The sequence below is a fragment of the Rutilus rutilus genome (assembly GCF_951802725.1).
Source record: "Rutilus rutilus genome assembly, chromosome: 14".
Classification (NCBI taxonomy): Eukaryota; Metazoa; Chordata; class Actinopteri; order Cypriniformes; family Leuciscidae; genus Rutilus; species Rutilus rutilus.
In genome coordinates this window covers 35,690,433-35,704,135 of record NC_140219.1, presented here as the reverse complement: position 1 = coordinate 35,704,135, position 13,703 = coordinate 35,690,433, and the positions used below count along the sequence as shown (strand labels likewise).

Below are 13,703 nucleotides of genomic sequence, written 5' to 3'. Positions count from 1 at the left end.
AAAACGCGGCAGGCGGTGTTGTTCGGTACAGCCAAGAATTCTTACTCCAGTGCAGTAAATATGTGGAGATCACATCTTATCATCACATACCAAGTTATCTGCAATCTTCACAAGACAAGATTACTCAAACCAAAAGGAAACGGAGACGAGGAAAGAGAGGTGGGATTCGCCAGTGACTAAAAAGAATGGGAAATAAATTACCCTTGCCCACGACCTTATTAATGAATGCCCAGTCCCTGAGAGGTAAAATTAATGAATTAACAGCAAATCTACACTACTTGCATGAATACAGAAATGCATGTGTGCTGGCAATCACAGAAACATGGCTGAATGAGAGCACCCCGTCAAGTGAGGTTGAACCAACTGGCTTCACGGTGTATCAAATGGATCGAGACTCGGATATCACGGCAAAGTCACGCGGTGATGGAGTTTGTTTTCTCATTAGGGACAACTGGTGTAGACAAGTGGTGGTAAGAGAATCTCTCTGTACTTCTGATATCGAACTACTGAGTGTATCACTTAGACCTTTCTATCTTCCTCGGGAGTTCCCACAGCTGTTTTTTACTGTGGTTTATATACATCCGCTAGCAAACTAGCAAAGTCTCTGATGTGTTATATCAACTTTCACAAAGACTTGATACTATGTCTCTGTCACGGTTCATGGGTTCACTGTCTCGCCCTCGCTGTCTGTCAGTGTTGTGTGTATTAGTGTTGTGGGCGTGTCTCGTTATCCCAGCTGATCCTCATCGAGCACCCTATTTATTCGTCTGTGATTCGTCTGTCTTTGTCAGATCGTTGTGAGGCTTCACTGGACCATTGAGCACCCGTCACTCCTGTTTCCGCTGGTTTCCCTCGAGTGGTTCGCCTTCCCGGATCTCTCGCTTCCTGTCTGGATTCTGCCTGGATTTATCTGCCCATTGCATCCCTGCGTTGCCAGTGCCTTATCTACTCTGTTCATCAATGCTGACCAGCTTCACTGCTTTTCCTGTTTATAATAAATATTGCTGTTTTCTCGCAGTTGGATTCTACTCTCGTTCTTTCTATACAGAGTGTGACAGAACGATCTGACAGTGACATGGATCCAGCGAAAGCAGCTGAGCTTCAGGAATTTCTTTCAAACAACGTCGTTAGGATGGATCGTCAAGAGGAACAGATGGCTGCTACTGGTCGGGCTGTACAGGCGCTGGTAACGCAGGTGTCCAAGCTCACCACTCATTTACAACAACTGAGGGCTCCCACTGCGCCACCCCCACCGCCGGTTCCCCGCGAGCCATCTAACATCGTCAACCAGCCAGAGCCGCGCATCCCCACCCCTGAGAGATATTCTGGTGAGCCTAGATTGCTGATCGCTGATCGATTGCTCCTGTCTGCCTCGCTGCCTGCTGCCTGTTGTGAGTGTGTTTGCTTCGGTGCTGTAAGCTCCGTCTTAGCCTCGTATTTCTTTGTTTTGAACCATCATTTACTACAATTTGTAGTTGTTTATACTAAATACAGCTTACCCAACATCTCAGATTGACATCGCTAGCTTCCGTTAACACAACACGCTAATTCGCTACTGCTAGCCTGTTAACGCGCCACCCGTGCGCTCAGCTGTTTTATTTATTTATTTATTTTTCTCTCGCGCGCTCGCGCCTTTGAGTTCATAAAAGCTCAGGTAAGTAATAATCAGTCAACAAACACGGTGAGTAATGTCTTGTCCTGTTATTGTCACCTGCACTTCATGTCACATGTTTAGCATAGACTTATCTGTCGGCAATATAGGATTTATATGTGATAAATGTAAGGAGACAGTTAGGCTGACAGAGAAGATTTCAGAATTAGAGACACGCATCCAAACTTTAATTGAGGATAGTAAGAGTGCTAGAGCTTTAGATACTGTTTTGGATGCGCCTAGCATAGTGAACTCTTTACATGATTCGGTTCCAGCTGAAGTAGAGCCTGTGCAGCCGGGCAAATGGGTGACAGTGAGGGATCGCTCTAGTCGCGGATCAAAAAACCACTCTTCCGTTCCGATTACCACAACAAATCGATTTGCCCCGCTCAGTGAAACACCCACTGAGAATTCTGTTGATTGTGCCCTAGTAATTGGTGATTCGATCACACGGAACGTGAAAATAGAGACACCAACCACCATAGTCACATGTTTGCCGGGAGCCAGAGCGCCTGACATCAAAGCAAATTTAAAAGTGCTGGCTAATGCTAATCGTAAATTCTCTAAGATCATTATTCATGTCGGCACTAATGATGTTCGACTCCGCCAGTCGGAGATCACCAAAATTAATATTAAAGAGGTGTGTGAACTTGCAAGTACGATGTCAGGCACTGTAATTTGCTCTGGCCCCCTTCCTGTTCGCAGGAGTGATGAGATAGTTAGTAGATTGTGTTCACTGAATCGCTGGCTGTCTGAGTGGTGTCCGTGTAATAATATAGAATTCATAGACAATTGGAAAAGTTTTTGGGGCAAACCTGACCTGTTGAAAAGAGATGGTATTCATCCCTCCTGGGATGGTGCTGCTCTTCTATCTAGTAATATGGCTCATAGTCTTAGAGCTCAAACATGACAAATTGGGCACCAGGTCAGGAAGCAGACAGACTGGCTAAACCAACCGTCTGCTAGCGGCCTCGCGTCACCCAGGTCAGATAAATCCCATCACATAGAGCCTCTTTCACCTAGCTATCATCATATAGAGACTGTGTCTGTTCCCCGATTTTGGAAATCCAAAAAATATTTAAACCCACCTATAAGGTTAAAAATTTAATTGATGTTCAACAAATAAAAAACAGCTATAATACAGATGAGCAAATGCTAAAGCTTGGGTTGCTGAATATTCGATCGCTTACTTCAAAAGCACTCATTGTTAATGATATGATTTCAGATAATAACCTAGATGTGCTGTGTTTGACAGAAACCTGGCTAAAACCAAGCGATTACATTACTTTAAATGAGTCCACCCCGCAAGATTACTGTTATAAACATGAACCTCGTCTTAAACGCAAAGGGGGTGGTGTTGCTGTAATTTATAGTAATATTTTCAAAACCACTAAGAAATCAAGTTTCGAATATAATTCTTTTGAAGTGTTAGTGCTTAATGTAAAAATATATAGTAAAAATGATAAATCACGTTTGAGATTTGTGCTGGCTACTGTATACAGGCCACCAGGGCACCATACAGACTTTATCAAAGAATTTGCGGACTTTCTATCAGAGTTAGTATTGGCTGCAGATAAAGTACTAATTGTTGGTGATTTTAATATACACATCGATAATGAAAAAGATGCATTGGGTTTGGCATTTAAAGACATTGTAAACTCAATTGGAGTTAGACAACACGTGTCAGGACCTACTCATCGTCGTAATCATACTCTAGATCTAATATTATCACATGGAATAGATGTTGATGCTGTTGAAATTCTGCAGCAGAGCGATGACATCTCAGATCATTATCTAGTCTCGTGTAAATTACATTTAGCCAAGGCTGCAAAGCCGACTCCGTGTTACAAATATGTTAGACCTATCACTTCTGCTACTAAAGATTGCTTTATTAATAATCTTCCTGATCAGTTTCATCATTTTAGCATCCCGGATAGCTTAGAAAAACTTGATATTGCAACAGAAACTTTTAACTCTCTCTTTTCCAGCACTTTAGACACAGTTGCTCCTTTGTGCTTAAAGAAGATTAAAGAAAATAATCCAACGCCGTGGTACAACGAGCACACTCAGGCCCTTAAGAGAGCAGCCAGAAAAATGGAGCGCAACTGGAAGAAAACAAAATTAGAGGTATTTCGCATTTCATGGAAAGAGAGCTCGATTACTTACAGAGAGGCTTTAAAAGCTGCTAGATCTGCTTATTTTTCAAACCTATTAGAAGAAAATAAACATAATCCTAGGTATTTATTTGAAACAGTGGCTAAACTAACGAAAAATAAAGCTTCAAACACAGAAGGTTCCAAGCAGCACAGCAGTAATGACTTTATGAACTTCTTCACTTATAAGATTGATAATATCAGGGATAAAATTATAACTATGCAACCGTCTACTACAGTATCGCATCAGGCAGTGCATTGTAGTCTCCCTGAGGAAAAATTTGATTCATTCGTTGCTATAGGAGAGGAAGAATTTACTAAACTCGTTAAATCATCTAAATCTACAACATGTATGTTAGACCCTATACCGACTAAGCTACTGAAAGAGATGCTTCCAGAGGTCATAGATCCTCTTCTTAATATCATTAATTCCTCTTTGTCTCTAGGATACGTACCAAAAAACTTTAAGCTGGCTATGATTAAACCGCTTGTTAAAAAAATGCAACTTGATCCTTCAGAATTAGTCAATTACAGGCCGATCTCGAATCTACCTTTTCTGTCAAAGATACTAGAAAAGGCAGTATCTTCACAACTATGTTCCTTTCTAGAAAGAAATGATATCTGCAAGGATTTTCAGTCTGGATTTAGACCATACCATAGTACTGAGACTGCTCTCGTTAGAGTAACAAATGATTTGCTCTTATCATCCGATCGTGGTTGTGTCTCTCTATTAGTGTTACTCGATCTTAGTGCTGCGTTTGACACCATTGACCACAACATTCTTTTAAATAGACTAGAAAACTATGTTGGCATTAGTGGAATTGCACTAGCATGGTTTAAATCATACTTATCTGACCGTTATCAGTTTGTAGCAGTAAATGAAGAGATGTCTTATCAATCACAAGTTCAGTATGGCGTACCACAGGGCTCAGTACTAGGACCGCTGCTGTTCACTCTGTACATGCTGCCATTAGGAGATATCATTAGGAAACATGGAATTAGCTTCCACTGTTATGCCGACGATACTCAGCTCTATATTTCTTCAAAACCTAACGAAACTTACCAATTCACTAAATTAACAGAATGCATAGCTGATATAAAAAATTGGATGACTCGTAATTTCCTACTTCTAAATTCTGAAAAAACAGAGATTCTAATTATTGGACAAAAAACTTCCTCACGTAATAACCTAGAATACTGTCTAACACTTGATGGCTGCTCTGTTAAGTCTTCGTCGTCGGTTAGGAACCTGGGTGTGCTCTTTGATACCAATCTTTCATTTGAAAGTCACGTGTCTAGTATCTGTAAAACCGCATTTTTCCATCTTAAAAATATATCTAAATTACGTCATATGCTCTCATTGACAAATGCGGAACAATTAGTCCATGCGTTCATGACCTCAAGGCTAGATTATTGTAATGCTCTACTGGGTGGTTGCCCTGCACGCTTAATAAACAAACTAGGCAAGGCAAGGCAAGGCAAGGCAAGTTTATTTATATAGCACATTTCATACACAATGGCAATTCAAAGTGCTTTACATAGAAGAAATTAAAATAATAAAAAGAAATAAGAATAATTAAAACAGTTTAGAAGAATACAAAATAAAATACAGTACAAACAGTCGGACGAACATTGGCACAGTGCTCATTCAGTAAATGCATAGCTAAACAGATGTGTTTTGAGTCTGGATTTGAAATGGACTACTGTAGGAGCACATCTGATCTCCTCTGGAAGCTGGTTCCAGCTGCGGCTGGCATAATAGCTAAAAGCGGACTCGCCATGCTTAGAGTGAACCCTTGGTATTTCAAGCTGATATGATCCTAATGATCTGAGTGATCTGTTGGGTTTATATTCAGTGAGCATATCTGCAATGTATTGAGGTCCTAGGCCATTGAATGATTTATATACCAGTAATAATACTTTAAAATCAATCCTAAATTTAACTGGGAGCCAGTGTAAAGACCTGAGGACTGGTGTGATATGTTCATATTTTCTGGTTCTGCTCAGAATCCTGGCGGCAGCGTTCTGTATGAGCTGCAACTGTCTTATGGTCTTTTTGGGAAGGCCAGTGAGGAGTCCATTACAATAATCCACCCTGCTGGTGATGAAAGCATGCACAAGTTTCTCTAAGTCTTGTCTGGAAACAAAGCATCTTATTCTTGCAATATTTTTCAGATGATAGTATGCTGATTTAGTTATTGCTTTGACATGACTACTGAAACTAAGGTCTGACTCTAGTGTCACACCAAGATTCCTGACTTGATGTTTAGTTGTTTGACCCCTAGAGTGAAGGTATGCGTTCACCTTGAGAACTTCGTCTTTGTTTCCAAACGCAATTACTTCAGTTTTGTCTTTGTTTAACTGAAGAAAGTTTTGACACATCCAACTGTTGACTTCATCAATGCATTGGCACAGGGAGTCAATGGGGCTGTAATCGTTGGGCGATAGGGCTAAGTAGAGCTGTGTGTCGTCTGCATAGCTGTGGTAAGCAATTTGGTTCTTTCTCATTATTTGGCTCATTGGGAGCATATACAGGTTGAACAGGAGTGGTGCAAGAATTGAGCCTTGAGGGACTCCGCATGTCATGGATGTCCACTCAGACTTATGGTCTCCTATACTCACATAATAACCTCTCCCATCTAAGTATGACCTGAACCATTTTAGGACTATCCCAGAAAGCCCCACCCAGTTTTCCAGCCTGTCCAGAAGTATGTTGTGATCGACAGTGTCAAATGCAGCACTGAGGTCGAGTAGTACCAGCACTGATAATTTGCCTGAGTCAGTATTTAAGCGAATATCGTTTATTATCTTTATGAGCGCTGTCTCTGTGCTGTGGTGCGGTCGGAAACCAGATTGAAAATTGTCAAAGTATCCATTCGAGCATAAGAATTTGTTCAGCTGATTGAAGACAACTTTTTCAATGATCTTGCCTATGAAAGGAAGATTTGAGATCGGTCTATAGTTGCTTAATATGGTCTTATCCAGATTGCTCTTTTTCAGGAGGGGCTTGACAACTGCAGTTTTTAGGGAGTTTGGAAAACTACCAGAGAGAAGTGAAGCATTTACCACTACTAGAAGATCTGCTTCTAAACTGTTTAACACACTTTTGAAAAACGATGTGGGAAGTGTGTCAAGAGCACAGGTTGATGTTTTAAGGTGCTGTACGGTGTCTTCCAAAATTTTGCCATCAATTTCTTTGAAATCAGACATAGTAACTACTTTCTCAGGTGGTTTGATCTGTCTGACCCCAGTGCAACTCAAGGATGTGCTGATCACCTTTCTGATATTATTGATTTTCTCAGAGAAGAAAGAAGCAAACTCACTGCACTTGCTGTCTGAGAGCATTTCACTGGGAATCTGGCTTGGGGGGTTTGTCAGTCTCTCTACAGTAGCAAAAAGAGTGCGTGTGTTGTTTAAATTGCTGTTTATAATATTTGAGAAGAAAGTCTGTCTAGCTTTGCCTAGTTCCATATTGAAAGCATGAAGGCTGTCTTTGTAGATGTTATAATGGACTACAAGTTTTGTCTTCCGCCACATGCGCTCTGCTTTTCTGCATTGTCTTTTCATATTTTGCACTACTGTTGAGTTTCTCCAAGGTGCTTTTTGTCTGCCACTCTTCTTCCTGACTTTAACAGGAGCAATATCATCAATTACACCTTTAACTTTTGAGTTAAAAGAATCAAGGAGAAAATCAACAGAGTCAGCAGATATGCTTGGTGTTAAGGATATAGCCTTCATAAATAGGACACTAGTGTTCTCATTTAAGCATCTCTTCTTGACAGACACAGATCTAGCTTCAGTGGCAGGAGAGATCAATATATCAAAGAAAATACAGAAATGATCAGACAGTGCTACATCCTTAATAACAATCGATGAAATGTTTAGACCCTTACTGATAAGTAAATCTAAAGTGTGTCCACGATTGTGTGTGGGTCCATGTACATGCTGAGTCAGATCAAAAGTTTTTAAAACACTTTTGATTTCTTTTGCCATATTGTTTTCTGCATTATCTATATGGATGTTAAAATCTCCAGTAATGGCAAAACAGTCAAACTCTGAGGTAATTGTTGATAACAGTTCTGTAAAGTCCTCAGCAAAGGCTGGAGAGTATTTTGGAGGCCTGTAAATATTGGTGTATAAGTAAATATTAGTAAATAAGTAAATAAGTAAATATTGGTGTGTGCTGTAAAGTGGTTAGAAAAAAATGAAATTGGAATCTGCTCAAATCTGTATATCGGTAATTGTATAAGCGCTCATTAATCAGTGCATTATGTTACATTAAAGATGCGCGCATCAACCGCCGAGTCCGCTGTTGAAAGTGACGATCATCCATTTATAATCACGCGTAACAACACAGAATAATTGTAATTTGACCATCGGGTGCGGATACTTAAATCAGAGAAAATTATTGGGGCGGGTGTATGATTTATTTTTGGCTGGCGTTAACAGCTCGGGGTGAAAACGGTTAACGTGGTTTATCAAGTTAGTGGTATTATTACCTCCTTCATATTCTATTTGTGCGTGACAGGAGCGAACACAGTGCGTGTCTTCTGCAGGTCGTGCTTACCAGGTTGTTCATCAAAGCCGGAATGTGCCCAGATGTAGGCTTTAAAAGTAGTTGGAGCATTTTTTATCACTCGCGTCTCTCCTCCCTCTGCCATTGTATGCTACCGCGACAAAGCACGTACGCGACAAATGATGTCAGAAAAGCGTCAGTAGATTATAATCGGTTATGGTCTATTACTGAACCAATACCCAGATAGCAAATTGGCTTTGGGCCGGATCTGGCTAAATTTCGGCTGAGATTTTGGCCCACATACCGCATGGAATTACGGTCCAAGGTTGGCCCAAGTGCTGTTTGCCGAAAGTCAACCAGATCAATGCCGGAAGCAGACCAAAACTCACCCAGAGTTTTACAATGTACCCAGATATTATCCAGAACTGACCCAAAACAACGCTGTAATCCCCAGATGTCAGCCAGACAAAGGCCAAACTGCCACCAGCTTTACCCCAGAACTCAGCCACAACTTATCCAGAAAACAGCCATAACGGGGCCAATATTATACCAGTCCCCAAAACTGAACCAGAAATTATCCCTGTGTAATACTTATATATTGTGCAAGGAATAATAAAATAATGACACTACACAAATGCAAAGTACAGCATTTTATTGAGAGGGGAAGACTATCTCAGCCAGATAAATGGAAAAATAAAAACTACGGGAAAAAGACAAGATAAACCAATACTAGAGTAAGGCAAAACAAAAGCAACAAATATTCACAATACAAGAATAATAAAAAGACAGAGCACTAAATTAAAATGTTACAAAAATTAATGCAATTATGCAATTTAAAAAAATTGTATGTGGCATGCTTAAATAATGAAATACAGACACGAACCAAAATACGGTGGCCGAGAGATCTCAACGCATGCAAACAGGTAAAAACACCAGCAAACTAAGAAAACATCTTCATCAGTTTGACAACACACATGCTGAAAACACTCAACACAACCAAATACAAAAATGCGCTGCAAACAGCAAGAGACTTCAGCGTCCTGCAACAGAAGAAAACATGCAGGAAAAACACCAGCAAGTAAAAAAAAAATCAGTTTCACAACACATGCTGCAAATACAATACAACCAATAAATAATAATAAAAAATAAATAATAAAAAAACACTACTGTAGATATTTGCGTTGTTGGTCTGCCATTTGCAGCACGTTTGTGTTTTTGGTTGTGTTTTGCATATTTGCAGCACATGTGCTGTCAAACTGATGAAGATGTTTTCTAAATTTGCTTGTGTTTTTTCTATTTCCATGCGTTGTCTTCTGTTGCAGTGTGTTGACCCCTCTCGGCCACCGTACTAAAAAGCAACAGAAACCAAGCAATAAATTAAATTGATACAAACAATAAAGCAAAAGTGTCATGCATAAATCAAAGTACAGAAACAAACTAAAAGCTGGTTATAAAAGACAAATGAAATACAATTAATACAGATGTGCAAAAAATTTAAAAATATAAGTTGCAACAATGCAAAACAGATTCCCTAATAACTTAAAATGTGTAATTTACATTAACATTTTGCAAAGGTGTCCTCCTTCTTCTGCCACCCTCGCGTTCACCGGCTAGATGAAACCACCTTTTAATAACTTTTTCGACCTCCAGCTCAGATGTCTGTGCACACACAGGATTTCTTCTTACAGCCGCTAGAATAGGAGCATACAAATACAGAGTTAAAAAAATGATTTTAAATAAAATGAACAATAGACATATAAAGCATTTGTATCAAAAGACACCACCAGTCAAAGAATTAAAACTTTCAACATTCATTCATGACATGAGGGAATAGTCATGAAGTTCCAGATAGACACAACAAAAATGCACTTACCAATCACAAGCTTTGGAAAGGTGTTTTCCCATGTACACCTCTCCAGTTTACCACTTTGACAAAGTCATTTTTGATTGCTTGCCTCATAATCCGCCAGACCGTGTCCTTTACGTCGACTCCACTCAACAATCCCAGTTCAAGTACCTGAAATATTTTTAAAACATGCCATCACTATTAAGTCAAAACACGCTAATATCAATATTATATTTACCAAATTAGACAAATATAAATAGTTTTTGTTACTGTTAGATTTTTCATGTTTTAGATTGATCACACACACACACACACCATTTAATTACAACAGTAATTACAACCAGACTTGTGAGTGATAACAGCATGCAACTGTGCATTACTGACAGTGTTACCTACCACTTTTTGTCTTGTTACTGGACATGATCGAAGATCACATTCCAGGGAAGTTAATGACCAAACAGTTTTGGACTTTGACTTTGGTTCTGTGCCTCTGTGATCTCCCGAACGTTGTTTGCTTTGAGATCTCGCACCATCCTTACAATGTTTCTCTGCTGCTCAGGATTTCTTGTTTAGATATTATGTCATGGAGAAGTGCTAAAACATTAAACACAGGTATTGAAAGGTTTACCACACCACCTCTGCTATGACATGAGCCTTACACTAACAGTGAATATATGATAGAAAAAAAACAAAAAGAAATCTTACATCTTATTAATCGGTCATCGCTTGAGAGGCTTTTTCTCTGTGGTCTGGGTGTTTCATGATGCCACGGTGATTGTATTGCCTGTTCGGGAGACTGTAAAGTTGTATCCTGAATTAATTTCTTTTTCCAAAGATTCAAACATCTCGTTGACTCTTTTAATAGCCCTTTTTCTCATGTTACCTCGCTCACTGTAAGCCCACATATGTTCATATAATAAGCACTGTAAATGGGGGCTAATTCTAGACTTATTCTAGAACCTCTAACATAAAAGCAAATCAAATCCAACCACAGGAAACAACCAAAAAAGCCTATCTAGTAACGTTACTGCGCTATAGATTAAAATCTACGTGATAGTTTAGATATGTAAAAAAGTATCAACTTACCTTGATCAGGTATTAAAACTCCAAAAGATAAAACCAAGATAGCGTAATTGTCGAAGTTAGAACGACAATTTGAATTTCACCGCGAGACTGCGTTGGAAAATATAGGCTTGTTTGAGATGCGCCTTGCCTCGCCTGAAATGTAGCCGAGAGTAGGCGGCTGCAGTGAGAGGAGGAGTGAAAAGAGCGCAGGCAAGCCGGACAGATCTCTCTTCTCGCAGTGGATCAGACACCTGTGAGATCAAAGATGGATATCGCGGGATTCACGCTCGTGCACAGTGTTGCTAATAAACTGGATGTAATTCGAGTTCTGTTGCTTTTATATGAAAATAAATAAAATGAACAAGACACCCAAAGTACTTGTTATTTAATTCCATTCCAAATACATTTATCAATAATTTTTTCTTTAATACAGACATATGTGTTTTTATTTATTTTATTTTTTTATAAAAATTAAATTGCATAACCCAAAGAGATCGCACTGTCAGATAGTTTGGGAATATTCACACATAACATATACACATAAAACATGATATTAGAGTTTTAAAATCAAACATTTTAAAAGAGAACAATACATCACAGTTGTTTAAACCAATGAGCATTAAGCTGTGTCGTCAGCAAGTCGTTTCCCATCATGCTTTTGATCAGCGCAGTCGGTGGAGAGCAACTGCGCTCGACTGCAGAATCCGACACCTCCGCCTAGCGCTCGCGAGAGATTTTTGACATACGTCAGCATGACATCAGAGCAAGGCGGACCGCACTCGGACACATTTCTAACCGGCATGCATCTCGCGCTGATCACCGGTGATCGGTTCTGCGCAGATTTTGCTCATCTCAAACAAGCCTTATGAGTTGCTGAATAACTGCTACGTAACTTCCGGATCCTCTGGTAGTCACGGGGTGCATTCTGGGAAAAGTAGTCCTTTTTGTAAAGCGGATTTAACACCTTATATGTAAATCAACTACTATTTCCATGATGCATTGCAAACTGCGTCATCGTATCAGCAACAACAGACGCGCATTGACCCGTCTGCCGAGCAAGACTGCTCTAAAAACCAGTTTAACCATGGGTTTTTGTAGTAAAACTGTCGTTATACTGTACAAATGGTAATCAGTTTGCCAAAACTTTTTTGTGGCATATATTGATTACCATTTGGATAACCACAAAGTACTCATTCAGTCCCATTCAATCTTTTGTCTTATATGATGCTGCTGACTGAACCATTTGTCTTTGTCTTCGAACATTTTTTTTTTTTTTTGCACATTGTCACCTCCTTAACTGCCCATTAAAATAATCTTGCCAACAGAATAATCAAGTCTTCTTTCCTTTAAAAAAAGGAAAGGTCTTCTTGCCTCCTTATGTGTAAAAGTGTACAATTTGAATAAATATCTATAGGTATTTTTAACTAGGCCTATAATAAACAGATTTCATTTTATTCTTTTTGACAAAATTAACCTTATAATTATGTATAAAATATGAACCAATTAACAACACATCTTACACAGCTATTTTACAGTAGAGCACATTCATGCCAGAGATCTTTTATTTACTCTTCTACCAGAACCCAACCAGATCTCAGCCAAATATTTTCTTATTCTGGTAGACCGAGCTCAAGCCAGGGCTCAACCAAAAAGATACAATTTGATTTTTTGTTTCTTTTGGTTAGCCAGACTCCAGCCAGAGCTTAGCCTAGTACTGTTTGACACAGGAGTGTGAAAAAAACAGTGCCAGAATTAAGCCAGAAGTGCCTAATTTAAAGGGACACTTCACCCATTTGCATTAAGCTTTGCATTGTTAGAAACCCAGTCATACTATTGAATGGTTGTGCAACACTCTCTCATTTTCCCCTGAGACGGGAGAAATTTGTTATTTACCTTTTACACTTCCTCCTACAATGATGCAAAAATCGTCATTTTGCGTCATTGTAGGAGGAAGTGTAAGAGGGGGGGATTTCTGTTGAGACTACAAGCACTAGTTCCTCATCTTTCCCAGGGGGCGGGACCCGCTCACGCTACAGACCTATTACAGATCAGTGGGTGGGACTTTACTCTCTGAAACTGAAAGCAATATCCTCCATCTTGTTTGAAGCTAAGCTAACAGGCGCTGTGGAGACAGATGTAAAGTTATGACAATAGCGGAGGAGAGTGCTCAATATGATATAGAAGAAGAGGATTTCGGAAGTCTGATGCTTGAATCAGGTGTTTGTGGCTACCTTTACAAGCCGCATTATAGCGAAGAGCAGCCGAGGCAGAAGACCTGCCTGCCGCGGACGAGGAGCCCGGACTGGCTCGGGTTAGGGCGGACTGGTGGCGCCGGTGATCTCACTATGCAACTACGAACCGCTACGAACACAGAGATAGAGTCCGTCTGTGGCAAAGATTTTCAACGATGACAATTTCTCCTGGACGAAATCTCTGAATCAGACGAGGACACGGACGTTTGTGTTGTGAACT

General features: G+C 39.8%; 2 long non-coding RNA genes across 3 annotated transcripts in view; one reads left to right on the top strand and one right to left on the bottom strand.

Moving 5' to 3' along the window:
* The first annotated feature begins 719 nt into the window (after window positions 1-719).
* LOC311303157 overlaps window positions 720-13,703 on the top strand; it is a 31,133-nt gene continuing 18,149 nt past the window's right edge. The window contains exon 1 of one of the 2 annotated variants that reach the window (XR_014629723.1): window positions 720-1,328. This is a non-coding gene — a long non-coding RNA (uncharacterized lncRNA). The other variant, XR_014629724.1, reaches the window with a different exon arrangement.
* Window positions 5,283-11,612, bottom strand: LOC311303608. The gene is made up of 5 exons (XR_014629796.1): window positions 11,253-11,612; window positions 10,872-10,962; window positions 10,563-10,760; window positions 10,194-10,337; window positions 5,283-10,011 (listed from the first exon to the last, which is right to left on the bottom strand). It is a non-coding gene; the product is annotated as an uncharacterized lncRNA (long non-coding RNA).